The 17,378-nt window shown below is 46.8% G+C and overlaps 1 protein-coding gene and 1 long non-coding RNA gene across 2 annotated transcripts in view; both read left to right on the top strand.

Annotated features, from left to right (window-relative positions):
- The window catches only part of LOC143816355 (pinopsin-like), a 405,676-nt gene that overhangs the window by 179,910 nt on the left and 208,388 nt on the right, over positions 1-17,378 (top strand). The gene's annotated exons all lie outside the window — the stretch shown is intronic.
- LOC143816356 (uncharacterized) lies at positions 16,312-16,592 on the top strand. The gene is made up of 2 exons (XR_013223925.1): positions 16,312-16,413; positions 16,501-16,592. It is a non-coding gene; the product is annotated as an uncharacterized LOC143816356 (long non-coding RNA).

Genomic DNA, 17,378 nt, shown 5'->3' with positions numbered 1-17,378 from the left:
AGTATAATGCAGTCCCCATGGTCCTCCATACAATATATTGCACACTCCATGGTCCTCCATAGTATATAACACACTCTCTATGGTCCTCCAGAGAACATAATGCACTTCCCATGGTTCACATAGAATATAATACACTCCTCGTGGTCCAGCATTAAATATACTGCACCCCCATGGTCCTCCATACAATATAATGCACTCCTCATCGTCCTTCATATAATATAATGCACTCCCTATGGTCCTCAATACAATATAATGTATTTCCCATGGGCCTCCCATGGGTCTACCATACAGTACAATGCATCCTCATGGTCCCCCATGCAGTATAATACACCACCATGGTTCCCTATACAGTATAATGCGCCCCCATGTTCCTCCATAAAGTATAATGCACCACCATGGTCCTCTATATAATATAATGCACCAACATGATCCTCCATAGAATGTAATGCACTCCCCATAGTTCCACATAGAATATAATACACTCCCCATGGTCCTCCATAAAATATACTGCACCCCCATAGTCCTCCATACAATATAATACACTCCCCATCGTCCTTCATATAATATTATGCACTCCCTATGGTCCTCAATACAATATAATGTATTTCCCATGGGCCTCCATAAAATAAAATGGCCTCCCCATGATCCTCCTTAGAGTATAATGAACTCCCCATGGTCTACCATACAGTATAATGCATCCTCATGGTCCACCACTCAGTATAATACACCCCCATGGTTCCCTATACAGTATAATGCACCCTCATGGTCCTCTGTACATTATAATGCACCCCCATGGTCCTACATAAAGTATAATGCACCCCCATGGTCCTCCATACAATATAATGCACACCCATGGTCCTCCATACAATATAATGCACTCGCCATGGTCTTCCACATAGTATAATTCACCCACTATGGTCCTCTATATAATACAATACATCCTCATTGTCCTCCATACAATATAATGCACTCCACATGGTCCTCCATACAGTGTAATGTACCCCCATGGTTCTCCATACAATACAATGCACCACCATTATCCTCTATACAATATAATGCACTACCCATGGTCCTTCATACAATATAATGCACCCTACATGTTCCTCCATACAACATAATGCTCCCCCATATTATTCCATACAGCATAATGCACCCCTCATGTTCCTCCATACAATATAATGGACCCTCATGGTTCTCCATACAATATAATGTGCACCCCATGGTTATCTGTACAATATAATGCACTCCCCATGGTCCTCTATACAATATAATGCACCCCCAAAGTCATCCATACAATATAACGCACCCCAATGGTTCTCCATACAATATAATACATCCCAATGGGCCTCTAAACAATATAATGCATCCCCTATGATATTCCATACAGCCTAATGTCCCCCATGGTCTTCCATATGATATAATGCACCCCCAAGGTCATCCATACAATATAATGCACCCCCATGATAATCCATACAGTATAATGTCCCCCATGGCCCTCTATACAATATAATGCACCCCTATGGTCCTCCATACAATATAGTGCACTGCCATGGTCCTCCATACAATTTAATGCTCTAATATACCTCCATGGTCCTACATACAATGAAATGCACCCCCCCATGATACTCCATACAGTATAATGCACTCCCCATGGTCTTTCATATAATATAATGCACTCTTCATGGTCCTCCATACAATATTTTGCACCCCTATGTTCCTCCATATAATATAATGCACCCTCATGGTCCTCCATATGCTCTCATTTCCACCAGTCATTGATTTAAATAAATAAATACAATGCTCACCTCTCCTCATTCCACCCGATGCTCCAGTCTGCTGAGTCAGTGGTGTGAAGCACCGCATATCTCAGAACAGCAAGCGCACAGTAATGATGTCTTCACACCGGCTGCTCTGACACGTCAGACGCCGAGGAAGAATGATGGGGGTGAAAGCGTCTGCTGATGCTTCCTTCTCCATCATCATTACTTGCGCTGATGGTCAGAGTCCACCTCTGGCCATCAGCACAAGCAATGATGATGGAGGAGGGAGCTTCAGTAGGAAGGCGGGCTTACATTGTGCCCCCCCCAGCTCAGGGGCACCATAGCAGCGGTGTGGCCACTGGGTAAAGACAGATAATATATAATCAAAGGGTCAAGCAATGCAAACCAGGGGCAAGTTCCTGAGCCACTTTATCAACTATAATTTATGGCTCATCCATTGGTCGTGATTAGTTCCAAAGCTATTGTATTCTGAAGAAAAGTGGGTAAACATTATACAAAAAACATGAAGGAAGGCAACAGCCTATGTATTTCAGAATCTACACTGATGAGTAGGGTTGAGCGACTTTCATTTTTTTAAGATCGAGTCGGGTTTTGCGAAACCCGACTTTGTCCAGAGTCGAGTCGAGTGCAGTCGGCCGATTATCGCTAAAAGTCGGGGATCGACCGAAACATGAAACCCAATGCAAGTCAATGGGGAAGCATAGTCGGCAGTGAGTGGAGGCCAGGAAAACACCTACAGTGCCCATTTTAATGCCAAAAACATCCATTCTTGTTTCTGAAGCTTGTCAATCTTAATTAACTTTATAATAATAGTTGGGCATTGGAAATTGGGGGTCATTTGGCAAAAGTTGTGGGGGGTAGGGCTGGTTCAAGGTTTTAGTGGGCCCAGGAAACGTGGACTACGTCACGGCGGTGGAGCAGTGAGAGGTAAGTATGTCAAGTTTGCAAGTGCTGTGATCCTAAGCAAGCAGGGGGGCCCACTCGTTGGCATTGGCACTGGCACAGGGCCCCTCAAAGTACAGCGGTGTGTTTGCACGGCGGGGGCGCCTCCCACCAGCAGCGACACTTTTGCGTACTCTGAGGGGCCCTGTGCCAGTGACGTCGCCAACGAGTATGCCCCCCCACCTGATGAAGGAACCTGCACTTTCATCTGCACCTTCCTCTTTGTCCCTGTGTAAGGTGGTATAACATGCGGGAAGGGGAACCTTACTTTCAGCAGGGTCAGATTCTGGCTGTGTAGAGTGCAAGGGGAATGTAGTGGTCTAGGTCAATGTACCAGCAGACTCATCTCGCAGTGGCTGGGCAATGGGCAGGATGAGGAGGAAACACAGATATAGGGCCAAAGAATAAAGTAGGCTAAATGCAGTTCAAAATTGGTAACAGGACTAAACAGGCGGCATTGCTTTGTTCAGTGGAGTAGCAAACCCAGGAGCAGCAGACACTGTTTTAAGGGCCCAACCACACTAGTAGGCCAAATGCAGTTTAATATCTGCTACTATAGGCCAAAAGCCTAAAGACTGAAGCTCAGCTTTATACAGTGGAGGACAACACCAGGGAGCGGCAGACACCGTTAGTAGGCCGTAACCACCAATTTTTTGTTAAAAAAGCACTTAATGACAGCCAGAAGGTTGAAGCTCAGCTTTATACAGTTGAGGACAACACCAGGGACCGGCAGACACCATTAGTAGGCCGTAACCAAAGTTGAAGGCCAAATGCAGTTTAATATCTGATACTATAGGCCGAAAGCCTAAAGACTGAAGCTCAGCTTTATACAGTTGAGGGCAACACCAGGGAGCGGCAAACAGAGTTATTAGGCCCCAACCACCAATTTTTTTAAAAAAAGCACTTAATGAGAGCCAGAAGGTTGAAGCTCAGATTTATTCACTTGAGGACGACACCAGGGAGCCGCAGACACCGTTAGTAGGCCGTAACCAAAGTTGAAGGCCAAATGCAGTTTAATATCTGATACTATAGGCCGAAAGCCTAAAGACTGAAGCTCAGCTTTATACAGTTGAGGACAACACCAGGGAGCGGCAGACACCGTTAGTAGGCCGTAACCACCAAGTTTTTTAAAAAACAGCACTTAATGAGAGCCAGAAGGTTGAAGCTCAGATTTATTCAGTTGAGGACAACACCAGGGAGCGGCAGACACCGTTAGTAGGCCGTAACCACCAAGTTTTTTAAAAAACAGCACTTAGTGAGAGCCAGAAGGTTGAAGCCCAGATTTATACAGTTGAGGACAACACCAGGGAGCGGCAGACACCGTTAGTAGGCCGTAACCAAAGTTGAAGGCCAAATGCAGTTTAATATCTGATACTATAGGCCGAAAGCCTAAAGACTGAAGCTCAGCTTTATATAGTTGAGGACAACACCAGGGAGCGGCAGACACCGTTAGTGGGACGTAACCACCAAGTTTTTGTTAAAAAAGCACTTAATGACAGCCAGAAGGCTGAAGCTCAGATTTAGACAGTGGAGGACTGTTATGACCCCAGTGGACAGGGTCTCAGAGGAACGTGTAAGTCTGCGAGATTCAAAAAATCCAGCTCATAGGGCTGTGGTAACTGGGTTGACCAAATAGCTACTCCTAACGCCAACACTAGAAGTAGCCGGGGATCATGCCTACGGTGATCGCTAGATGACTCGCGCCAGCCCGAGAATCTAACTACCCCTAGGAGAAGAAAACAAAGACCTCTCTTGCCTCCAGAGAAAGGGACCCCAAAGCAAGATACAAGCCCCCCACAAATAATAACGGTGAGGTAAGAGGAAATGACAAACACAGAAATGAACCAGGTTCAGCAAAGAGAGGCCAGCTTACTAATAGCAGAATATAGCAAGATAACTTATCTGGTCAACAAAAACCCTATAAAAATCCACGCTGGAGATTCAAGAACCCCCGAACCGTCTAACGGTCCGGGGGGAGAACACCAGCCCCCTAGAGCTTCCAGCAAAGGTCAGGATACAGATTGGAACAAGCTGGACAAAAATACCAAACAAAACAAAAGCAAAAAGCAAGGAAGCAGACTTAGCTTGAAATACAGGAAGCAGGATCATAGGACAAGAGCAAAACAGATTAGCTCTGATTTCAACGATGCCAGGCATTGAACTGAAGGTCCAGGGAGCTTATATAGCAACGCCCCTGAACTAACGGCCCAGGTGAGGATATAGGAAAAGACAGAAGCTCCAGAGTCAAATCACTAATGACCACTAGAGGGAGCAAAAAGCAAAATCACAACAGTACCCCCCCCTTAGTGAGGGGTCACCGAACCCTCACCACGACCACCAGGGCGATCAGGACGAGCGGCGTGAAAGGCACGAACTAAATCGGCCGCATGAACATCAGAGGCGACCACCCAGGAATTATCTTCCTGACCATAGCCCTTCCACTTGACCAGGTACTGAAGCCTCCGCCTGGAGAAACGAGAATCCAAGATCTTCTCCACCACGTACTCCAACTCGCCCTCAACCAACACCGGAGCAGGAGGCTCAGCAGAAGGAACCACAGGCACAACGTACCGCCGCAACAAGGACCTATGAAACACGTTGTAGATAGCAAACGACACAGGAAGATCCAGGCGAAAGGATACAGGATTAAGGATTTCCAATATCTTGTAAGGACCAATAAAACGAGGTTTAAATTTGGGAGAGGAAACCTTCATAGGAACAAAGCGGGAAGAAAGCCACACCAAATCCCCAACACGTAGTCGGGGACCCACACCGCGGCGGCGGTTGGCAAAGCGCTGAGCCCTCTCCTGTGACAACTTCAAGTTGTCCACCACAAGATTCCAGATCCGCTGCAACCTATCCACCACAGAATCCACCCCAGGGCAGTCAGAAGGTTCCACATGACCCGAAGAAAAACGAGGGTGGAAACCAGAGTTGCAGAAAAACGGCGAAACCAAGGTGGCGGAACTAGCCCGATTATTAAGGGCAAACTCAGCCAACGGCAAGAAGGTCACCCAATCGTCCTGATCAGCAGAGACAAAACACCTCAAATAAGCCTCCAAAGTCTGATTAGTTCGCTCCGTCTGTCCATTAGTCTGAGGATGGAAAGCAGACGAAAACGACAAGTCAATGCCCATCCTACTACAAAAGGATCGCCAGAATCTGGAAACGAACTGGGATCCTCTGTCTGACACAATATTCTCAGGGATGCCGTGCAAACGAACCACGTTCTGGAAAAACACAGGAACCAGATCGGAAGAGGAAGGCAGCTTAGGCAAAGGAACCAAATGGACCATCTTGGAGAAGCGATCACATATCACCCAGATAACAGACATGCCTTGAGACACCGGAAGATCAGAAATGAAATCCATGGAGATATGTGTCCAAGGTCTCTTAGGGACAGGCAAGGGCAAGAGCAACCCGCTGGCACGAGAACAGCAAGGCTTAGCTCGAGCACAAGTCCCACAGGACTGTACAAATGACCGCACATCCCTAGACAAGGAAGGCCACCAAAAGGATCTGGCCACCAGATCTCTGGTGCCAAAAATTCCTGGGTGACCTGCCAACACCGAGGAATGAACCTCGGAAATGACTCTGCTGGTCCACTTATCAGGCACAAACAGTCTGTCAGGTGGACAAGAAACAGGCCTATCAGCCTGAAATCTCTGCAACACACGTCGCAGATCTGGAGAAATAGCTGACAAGATAATACCATCCTTAAGAATACCAACAGGTTCAGCGACTCCAGGAGCATCAGGCACAAAGCTCCTGGAAAGAGCATCGGCCTTCACATTTTTTGAACCTGGTAAATACGAGACAACAAAGTCAAAACGGGAGAAAAACAATGACCAGCGGGCCTGTCTAGGATTCAGGCGTTTAGCAGACTCGAGATACATCAGATTTTTGTGATCAGTCAAGACCACCACACGATGCTTAGCACCCTCGAGCCAATGACGCCACTCCTCAAATGCCCATTTCATGGCCAACAACTCCCGATTGCCCACATCATAATTTCGCTCCGCAGGCGAAAACTTCCTAGAGAAAAAGGCGCAAGGTCTCATAACAGAGCAACCAGGGCCTCTCTGCGACAAAACGGCCCCTGCTCCAATCTCTGAAGCATCCACCTCAACCTGAAAGGGAAGCGAGACATCAGGCTGGCACAAAACAGGCGCCGAAGTAAACCGACGTTTCAACTCCTGGAAAGCCTCCACGGCAGCAGGAGCCCAATTAACCACATCGGAGCCCTTCTTGGTCATATCCGTCAAAGGTTTCACAATGCTAGAAAAGTTAGCGATAAAACGACGGTAGAAGTTAGCGAAACCCAAGAACTTCTGAAGACTCTTAACTGACGAGGGCTGAGTCCAATCAAGAATAGCTCGGACCTTGACTGGGTCCATCTCCACAGCAGAAGGGGAAAAAATGAACCCCAAAAAGGGAACCTTCTGTACACCAAAAAGACACTTTGAGCCCTTGACAAACAAAGAATTTTCACGCAAAATTTTAAAGACCATCCTGACCTGCTCCACATGCGAGTCCCAATTATCAGAAAAAAAACAGAATATCATCCAGATAAACGATCCAAAATTTATCCAGATAGTTCCGGAAAATGTCATGCATAAAGGACTGAAAAACTGAAGGGGCATTAGAGAGCCCAAAAGGCATCACCAAGTACTCAAAATGACCTTCGGGCGTATTGAATGCGGTTTTCCATTCATCCCCTTGCTTAATGCGCACAAGGTTGTACGCACCACGAAGGTCTATCTTGGTAAACCACTTGGCACCTTTAATCCGGGCAAACAAGTCAGACAACAGCGGCAAAGGATACTGAAATTTGACAGTGATCTTATTTAAAAGCCGATAGTCAATACAAGGCCTCAAAGATCCGTCCTTTTTAGCCACAAAAAAGAATCCCGCACCAAGAGGGGAAGAAGACGGACGGATGTGTCCTTTCTCCAGAGACTCCTTGATATATGAACGCATAGCGGTATGTTCAGGTATCGACAGATTAAACAGTCTTCCCTTAGGAAATTTACTGCCTGGAATCAAATCTATTGCACAGTCACATTCCCTATGAGGAGGCAATGCACTGGACCTGGACTCGCTAAAGACATCCTGATAATCAGACAAATACTCCGGAACTTCCGAAGGCGTAGAAGAAGCAATAGACACAGGCAGGGAATCCTCATGAATACCACGACAGCCCCAACTAGACACTGACATAGCCTTCCAGTCAAGGACTGGATTATGGGTCTGTAACCATGGCAGCCCCAAAACAACCAAATCATGCATTTTATGTAGAACGAGAAAACATATCACCTCGCGGTGTTCAGGAGTCATGCACATGGTAACCTGTGTCCAATACTGCGGTTTATTTTCTGCTAATGGCGTAGCATCAATACCCCTAAGAGGGATAGGATTTTCTAATGGTTCAAGAATAAAACCACAGCGCTTAGCAAATGAGAGATCCATAAGACTCAGGGCAGCACCTGAATCTACAAACGCCATGACAGGATAAGATGACAGTGAGCAAATCAAAGTTACAGACAGAATAAACTTAGGATGCAAATTACCAACGGTGACAGGACTAACAGCCTTAGATATACGTTTAGAGCATGCTGAGATAACATGTGTAGAATCACCACAGTAGTAGCACAAGCCATTCCGGCGTCTATGAATTTTCCTCTCATTTCTAGTCAGGATTCTATCACATTGCATCAAATCAGGTGTCCGTTCAGACAACACCATGAGGGAATTTGCGGTTTTTCTATCACATTGCATCACATCAGGTGTCTGTTCAGACAACAACATGAGGGAATTTGCGGTTTTGCGCTCCCGCAACCGCCGGTCAATTTGAATAGCCAGGGACATGGTATCATTCAGACCTGTGGGAATGGGAAAACCCACCATAACATTCTTAATGGCCTCAGAAAGGCCATTTCTAAAATTAGCGGCCAGTGCACACTCGTTCCAATGTGTCAGCACGGACCATTTCCGAAATTTTTGGCAATACACCTCAGCCTCGTCCTGGCCCTGAGACATAGCCAGCAAGGCTTTCTCTGCCTGAATCTCAAGATTGGGCTCCTCATAAAGTAAACCGAGCGCCAGAAAAAACGCATCAATATCAGCCAATGCCAGATCTCCTGGCGCCAACGAAAAAGCCCAATCTTGAGGGTCACCCCGTAAGAATGAAATAACAATTTTTACTTGTTGAGCAGAGTCTCCAGACGAACAAGGTTTCAGGGACAAAAACAATTTACAATTATTCCTGAAATTCCTAAACTTAAATCGGTCTCCTGAAAACAGTTCAGGAATCGGAATCTTGGGTTCAGACTTAGGATTTCTGGTAACATAATCTTGTATACCCTGCACACGAGCGGCAAGCTGGTCCACACTTGTAATCAAGGTCTGGACATTCATGTCTGCAGCAAGCTTAAGCCACTCTGAGGTAAAGGGGAAAAGAAAAAAAAAAAAAAAAAAAATGAGAGAGGGAAAAAAAAAAACTCAAAATTTTCTTTCTTATAATCCCACTTCTGCAATGCATTAAACATTTAATACTGGCCTGGCATACTGTTATGACCCCAGTGGACAGGGTCTCAGAGGAACGTGTAAGTCTGCGAGATTCAAAAAATCCAGCTCATAGGGCTGTGGTAACTGGGTTGACCAAATAGCTACTCCTAACGCCAACACTAGAAGTAGCCGGGGATCATGCCTACGGTGATCGCTAGATGACTCGCGCCAGCCCGAGAATCTAACTACCCCTAGGAGAAGAAAACAAAGACCTCTCTTGCCTCCAGAGAAAGGGACCCCAAAGCAAGATACAAGCCCCCCACAAATAATAACGGTGAGGTAAGAGGAAATGACAAACACAGAAATGAACCAGGTTCAGCAAAGAGAGGCCAGCTTACTAATAGCAGAATATAGCAAGATAACTTATCTGGTCAACAAAAACCCTATAAAAATCCACGCTGGAGATTCAAGAACCTCCGAACCGTCTAACGGTCCGGGGGGAGAACACCAGCCCCCTAGAGCTTCCAGCAAAGGTCAGGATACAGATTGGAACAAGCTGGACAAAAATACCAAACAAAACAAAAGCAAAAAGCAAGGAAGCAGACTTAGCTTGAAATACAGGAAGCAGGATCATAGGACAAGAGCAAAACAGATTAGCTCTGATTTCAACGATGCCAGGCATTGAACTGAAGGTCCAGGGAGCTTATATAGCAACGCCCCTGAACTAACGGCCCAGGTGAGGATATAGGAAAAGACAGAAGCTCCAGAGTCAAATCACTAATGACCACTAGAGGGAGCAAAAAGCAAAATCACAACAGAGGACAATTTGAATTAGGGACTGCAGACAGACTTAGTAGGCTGCCCCTGTGGACCATGCATCCACCACATTAACCCATTGCGCCGTAATGGACACGTAACCTTCCGTGGCCATGCCTACAGGTCCATGCGTCTGTTGTCAGGTGCACCTTAGTATTCACAGATTGCCAGAGTGCATGGACAATGCGGTCTTTTACATGCTGGTGGAGGGTTGGGATGGCTTTTCTCGCAAAAGAAGTGTCGACTGGTTAGCTTGTAGCGTGGTACAGCGTAGTCCATCATGGCTTTATTACTATTAAATAAAATATATAAATAGGCTCAATGCAGTTTTAAATCGGTTACATGGATACACAGGCAGCATTGTGGTCAGTGGAGGAGGATTGCAAGGAGGGACCGCAGACAGGCTAACGAAGGCCTAAAATAACTAAAAATAGGCTCAAGGCAGTTTTAAATCGGTTATATGGATACACAGGCAGCAATGTGGTCAGTGGAGGAGGATTGCAAGGAGGGACCGCAGACAGGCTAACGAAGGCCTAAAATAACAAAAAATAGGCTCAAGGCAGTTTTAAATCGGTTACATGGATACACAGGCAGCATTGTGGTCAGTGGAGGAGGATTGCAAGGAGGGACCGCAGACAGGCTAACGAAGGCCTAAAATAACTAAAAATAGGCTCAAGGCAGTTTTAAATCGGTTACATGGATACACAGGCAGCATTGTGGTCAGTGGAGGAGGAGGAGGAGGATTGCAAGGAGGGACCGCAGGCAGGCTAACGGAGGCCTAAAATAACAAAAAATAGGCTCAAGGCAGTTTTAAATCGGTTACATGGATACACAGGCAGCATTGTGGTCAGTGGAGGAGGATTGCAAGGAGGGATCGCAGACAGGCCAACGAATGCCTAAAATAACTAAAAATAGGCTCAAGGCAGTTTTAAATCGCTTACATGGATACACAGGCAGCATTGTGGTCAGCGGAGGAGGAGGATTGCAAGGAGGGACCGCAGACAGGCTAACGAAGGCCTAAAATAACAAAAAATAGGCTCAAGGCAGTTTTAAATCGGTTACATGGATACACAGGCAGCATTGTGGTCAGTGGAGGAGGATTGCAAGGAGAGACCGCAGACAGGCTAACGAAGGCCTAAAATAACAAAAAATAGGCTCAAGGCAGTTTTAAATCGGTTACATGGATACACAGGCAGCATTGTGGTCAGTGGAGGAGGATTGCAAGGAGGGACCGCAGACAGGCTAACGAAGGCCTAAAATAACAAAAAATAGGCTCAAGGCAGTTTCAAATCGGTTACATGGATACACAGGCAGCAATGTGGTCAGTGGAGGAGGATTGCAAGGAGGGACCGCAGACAGGCTAACGAAGGCCTAAAATAACTAAAAATAGGCTCAAGGCAGTTTTAAATCGGTTACATGGATACACAGGCAGCATTGTGGTCAGCGGAGGAGGATTGCAAGGAGGGACCACAGACAGGCTAACGAAGGCCTAAAATAACTAAAAATAGGCTCAAGGCAGTTTTAAATCGGTTACATGGATACACAGGCAGCATTGTGGTCAGCGGAGGAGGATTGCAAGGAGGGACCACAGACAGGCTAACGAAGGCCTAAAATAACTAAAAATAGGCTCAAGGCAGTTTTAAATCGGTTACATGGATACACAGGCAGCATTGTGGTCAGCGGAGGAGGATTGCAAGGAGGGACCGCAGACAGGCTAACGAAGGCCTAAAATAACAAAAAATAGGCTCAAGGCAGTTTTAAATTGGTTACATGGATACACAGGCAGCATTGTGGTCAGTGGAGGAGGATTGCAAGGAGGGACCGCAGATAGGCTAACGAAGGCCTAAAATAACAAAAAATAGGCTCAAGGCAGTTTTAAATCGGTTACATGGATACACAGGCAGCATTGTGGTCAGTGGAGGAGGATTGCAAAGAGGGACCGCAGACAGGCTAACGAAGGCCTAAAATAACAAAAAATAGGCTCAAGGCAGTTTTAAATCGGTTACATGGATACACAGGCAGCATTGTGGTCAGTGGAGGAGGAGGATTGCAAGGAGTGTCTGACACAGTTAGTACTCACAAAAAATAAATAGATGTTAATGTCTCGCAAAACAACAACAAAAAAAAAAGTGTGGCATACTTAGGTACAGGGGTGGGCTCATCTGCTGAGTTTCTGACAAAGTAATTTGGCAGTAAGTATTTACTGGTGTCAATATAGGACACTGACCGAGACTACTTTAACTAGCATCATAGATGTCAACAAATTGGTATTGTCAGTGCCAGGTATTGAATGATGTCAGCGCATAGACTAAACATTGGTGGAGCTGTGCGAGATAATTTTGCACGTGGTAGAGCACAGTTTGAGCTGGGGGGGTGAACTCTTTTGCGGCCGGTGGTACCGTCCCAGGGCCCCTCATGTTACAACGGTGTGTCTGACGTTGGGTGTGCGCCACCACCGCCAGAGACACTTTATTGTACTATGAGGGACCCAGTGGCAGTGCCGTCGACCAAAAGCGGGTACACCCACCTCTTCAGACAAACGGAACTCTAACGGGTGCTTGCGCCAAGTGGCGAGACCACGGCCCCGTGGGGGGAGTTTTCCCATTGAGGGAGGTGTAAACATGTCGTATGCTGGACAAACAGCTGCTGCAAATTAAGATATTGGAACACTCAGTAAGACCAGTCCACAAGCAAGACCTTTTTATAGGAAAGCTAGGTGTCAGCCGGGAAAGGTGGGGCAAAATAATTTGAAATCCAGGAGTGGTTCATTTTAATGAAGGTGAGATCATCCACATTTTGGGTAGCCAGACGAGTCCTTTTTTCAGTTAATATTGAACCAGCAGCACTGAATACTCTTTCTGATAGCACACTAGCTGCTGGGCAAGCAAGCTCCTGCAATGCATATTCTGCCAATTCAGGCAAGGTGTCTAATTTGGATGCCCAGTAATCAAATGGGAATGACGGTTGAGGGAGAACATCGATAAGGGATGAAAAATAGTTAGTAACCATACTGGACAAATGTTGTCTCCTGTCACTTTGAATAGATGCTGCAGTACCTGTCCTGTCTGCTGTCATTGCAAAATCACTCCACAACATGGTCAGAAAACCCCTCTGTCCAACGCCACTTCTGATTTGTGCACCTCTAACACCTCTGCCCTGTAGCCCCCTGCAGCTTGTGTGAGAACCATCACCGGCGCTGTGTGCTGGGAATGCCTGAATCAAACGGTCTACAAGAGTAGCTTGTTTGGTTGCTAATATTTGTTCGAGATTCTCATGTGGCATAATATTTTGCAATTTGCCTTTATAGCGAGGGTCAAGGATGCAGGCCAACCAGTAATCGTCATCGCTCATCATTTTAATAATGCGTGGGTCCCTTTTGAGGATACGTAAGGCATAATCCGCCATGTGGGCCAAAGTTCCAGTTGTCAAATCTGCGGTTGTGCTGGTTTGAGGGGCAGTTACAGGCAAATCTAGGTCACTTGTCTCCCTTAAAAAACCAGAACCCGGCCTTGCAACGCCACTAATTTCTGTTGGCCAAGGAGAAGCTTCCTCATTAAAAAAGTACTCATCCCCATCATCCTCCTCGTCCTCCTCCTCCTCTTCGCCCGCTATCGCGTCCTCTACACAGCCCTGACCAGACAATGGCTGACTGTCATCAAGGCTTTCCTCTTCCTCGGCTGCAGACGCCTGCTCCTTTATGTGCGTCAAACTTTGCATCAGCAGACGCATTAGGGGGATGCTCATGCTTATTATGGCGTTGTCTGCACTAACCAGCCGTGTGCATTCCTCAAAACACTGAAGGACTTGACACAGGTCTTGTAGCTTCGACCACTGCACACCTGACAACTTCATGTCTGCCATCCAACTGCCTGCCCGTGTATGTGTATCCTCCCACAAAAACATAACAACACGCCTCTGTTCGCACAGTCTCTGAAGCATGTGCAGTGTGGAGTTCCACCTTGTTGCAACGTCGATGATTAGGCGATGCTGAGGAAGGTTCAAAGACCGCTGATAGTTCTGCATATGGCTGGACTGTACGGGCGAACGGCGGATATGCGAGCAAAGTCTGCGCACTTTGAGGAGCAGGTCGGGTAACCCCGGATAACTTTTCAGGAAGCACTGCACCACCAGGTTTAAGGTGTGAGCCAGGCAAGGAATGTGTTTCAGTTGGGAAAGGGCTATGGCAGCCATGAAATTCCTTCCGTTATCACTCACTACCTTGCCTGCCTCAAGATGTACAGTGCCCAGCCATGACTGAGTTTCTTTCTGCAAGAACTCGGACAGAACTTCCGCGGTGTGTCTGTTGTCGCCCAAACACTTCATTGCCAATACAGCCTGCTGACGCTTGCCACTAGCTGTCCCATAATGGCACACCTGGTGTGCAACAGTGGCAGCTGCGGATGGAGTGGATGTGCGACTGCGGTCTGTGGACGAGCTCTCGCTTCTGCAGGAGGACGAGGAAGAGGAGGAGGGGGGGCGAACGCCTACAGCCAACTCTTTCCTTGACCGTGGGCTAGGCAGAACTGTCCCAATATTGCTGTCCCCTGTGGACCCTGCATCCACCACATTCACCCAGTGTGCCGTGATGGACACTTAACGTCCCTGGCCATGCCTACTGGTCCATGCATCTGTTGTCAGGTGCACCTTTGTAGTCACAGACTGCCTGAGTGCATGGACGATGCGGTCTTTAACATGCTGTTGGAGGACTGGGATGGCTTTTCTAGAAAAGAAGTGTCGACTGGGTAGCTCGTAGCGTGGTACAGCATAGTCCATCAGCGCTTTGAAAGCTTTGCTTTCAACTAACCGGTAGGGCATCATCTCTAATGAGATTAGTCTAGCAATGTGGGCGTTCAAACCCTGTGTACTCGGATGCGAGGATGAGTACTTCCTTTTCCTAACAAGAGTCTCATGTAGGGTGAGCTGGACTGGAGAGCTGGAGATCGTGGAACTAGGGGTGGTGCCGGTGGACATGGGTGAGTGAGAGAGGGTTGGAGATGGTATTCTTGCCGGTGCCCTACATGCAGTGTTTCCTACTGCAAACCTGGTGATTCCCTGACTGCTTTGGCCTGGCGACGAAAGCTGCACAGATACTGCAGGTGGTGCGGGAAATGGTGGGTTTACAGTGAGGGAAGGGATGTAGCGTTGCTGACTAGCTTCATTGGCCGAGGGTGCTGCAACCTTTAGGGACGTTTGGTAGTTAGTCCAGGCTTGCAAATGCATGGTGGATAAATGTCTATGCATGCAACTTGTATTTAGACTTTTAAGATTCTGACCTCTGCTTAAGGTAGTTGAACATTTTTGACAGATGACTTTGCGCTGATCATTTGGATGTTGTTTAAAAAAATGCCAGACTGCACTCTTTCTACTATCGGATGCCTTTTCAGGCATTGCAGACTGAGCTTCTTTAACCGGATGGCCACGCTGTCCTCCAACTGGTTTTGGTTTTGCCATGCGTTTTTGGCCAGATACGGGCCCGGCAGATGGAACCTGTTGTGATGTTGATGCCTGCTGTGGCTCCTCCTCCTCCGCTTCAGAACTACTGCCGCCTGTACCCTGTTCCCCCAATGGCTGCCAATCGGGGTCAACAACTGGGTCATCTATGACCTCCTCTTCTATGTCGTGTGCAACTTCGTCTGTGTCACCGTGTAAGCCGGTGGTATAGCGTGCGTGACGGGGCACCATAGTCTCCGCTGGGTTTGATTCTGCCTCAGTACACTGCGAGGGCAATGTTCTGGTCTGAGTCAAAGGAACAGCATAGTAATCTGGCTGTGGCTGTGCATCTGTGCACTTCATGTCCGATTCAACTTCTAATGGGCATGGCCTGTTAACTGTTTCACTGTCTAACCCAGGAACGGTATGTGTAAAGAGCTCCATGGAGTAACCTGTTGTGTCGACTGACGCATCCTTCACTGTTGTTCTGGGTGAAGGACACAAGGAAGCGACTTGTTCCTGACCGGGAGCATCCACTGACGATGCACTGCTCTGACATTTGGCACTTTCCGAGGAGGAGGCGAAAGAGCTAGAGGCAGAGTCAGCAATGAAAGCCAATACTTGTTCCTCCTGCTCCGGCTTCAAAAGTGGTTTTCCTACTCCCAGAAAAGAGAGCGTTCGAGGCCTTGTGTAGCCAGACAACGAACCTGGCTCAACAACTCGAGACTTAGGTGCTGTACTGCTTTTACCACGACCACCTGATGCTCCACCACCACTACCATCATTACCAGCTAACAATGACCGCCCACGGCCACAACCTCTTCCACTAGACTTCCTCATTGTTTGCAAAACGTAACCAAAGTAACGGTATTTGTTACTGTAAAACAACTTATAAGGTGAACTCAAACTTCTGTTGGATTTATATATACCTTTATAGGTGCCTGACACTGAAAGGAAAATCAGGCGCAATGTTACACACTAGGTTTTCTGTGCCCCAATAAATTGAGACAGATGGCACACACAGGACCAGCACTCAAGCAGAAATGCCAATCTTAATCTCCCACTATCTTTTTTTTTCTGGGAGAATTAAAAAAAAAAAAAAACAAAAAAAAAAAACCAATATTACACACTAGGTTTTCTGTGGCACACAATGAGAGACAGATGCCACACACAGGACTGGCACAGAGGCAGACTTGCCAATCTTTATCTCCCACTAATTATTTTTTTTTTTTACAGGGAGAATTTACCCCCCCAAAAAAAGAATGGCCCAGTATTACACAGTGGTTTTCGGTGGCACACAATGAGAGACAGATGCCACACACAGGACTGGCACAGAGGCAGACTTGCCAATCTTTATCTCCCACTATTAATTTTTTTTTTTACAGGGAGAATTTACCCCCCCCCAAAAAAAATGGCCCAGTATTACACACTGGTTTTCGGTGGCACACAATGAGACAGATGCCACACACAGCAATGGCACAGAGGCAGACTTGCCAATCTTTATCTCCCACTAATTATTTTTTTTTTACAGGGAGAATTTACCCCCCCCCCAAAAAAAATGGCCCAGTATTACACAGTGGTTTTCGGTGGCACACAATGAGAGACAGATGCCACACACAGCAATGGCACAGAGGCAGACTTGCCAATCTTTATCTCCCACTATTATAATTTTTTTTTACAGGGAGAATTTACCCCCCCAAAAAAAGAATGGCCCAGTATTACACAGTGGTTTTCGGTGGCACACAATGAGAGACAGATGCCACACACAGGACTGGCACAGAGGCAGACTTGCCAATCTTTATCTCCCACTATTAATTTTTTTTTTTACAGGGAGATTTTACCCCCCCAAAAAAAGAATGGCCCAGTATTACACAGTGGTTTTCGGTGGCACACAATTAGAGA

Source organism: Ranitomeya variabilis, chromosome 3 (genome assembly GCF_051348905.1).
Source record: "Ranitomeya variabilis isolate aRanVar5 chromosome 3, aRanVar5.hap1, whole genome shotgun sequence".
NCBI classification, from domain to species: domain Eukaryota; kingdom Metazoa; phylum Chordata; class Amphibia; order Anura; family Dendrobatidae; genus Ranitomeya; species Ranitomeya variabilis.
Note: the sequence above shows the minus strand (reverse complement) of the source record. Positions and strands in the feature narration are given on the sequence as shown.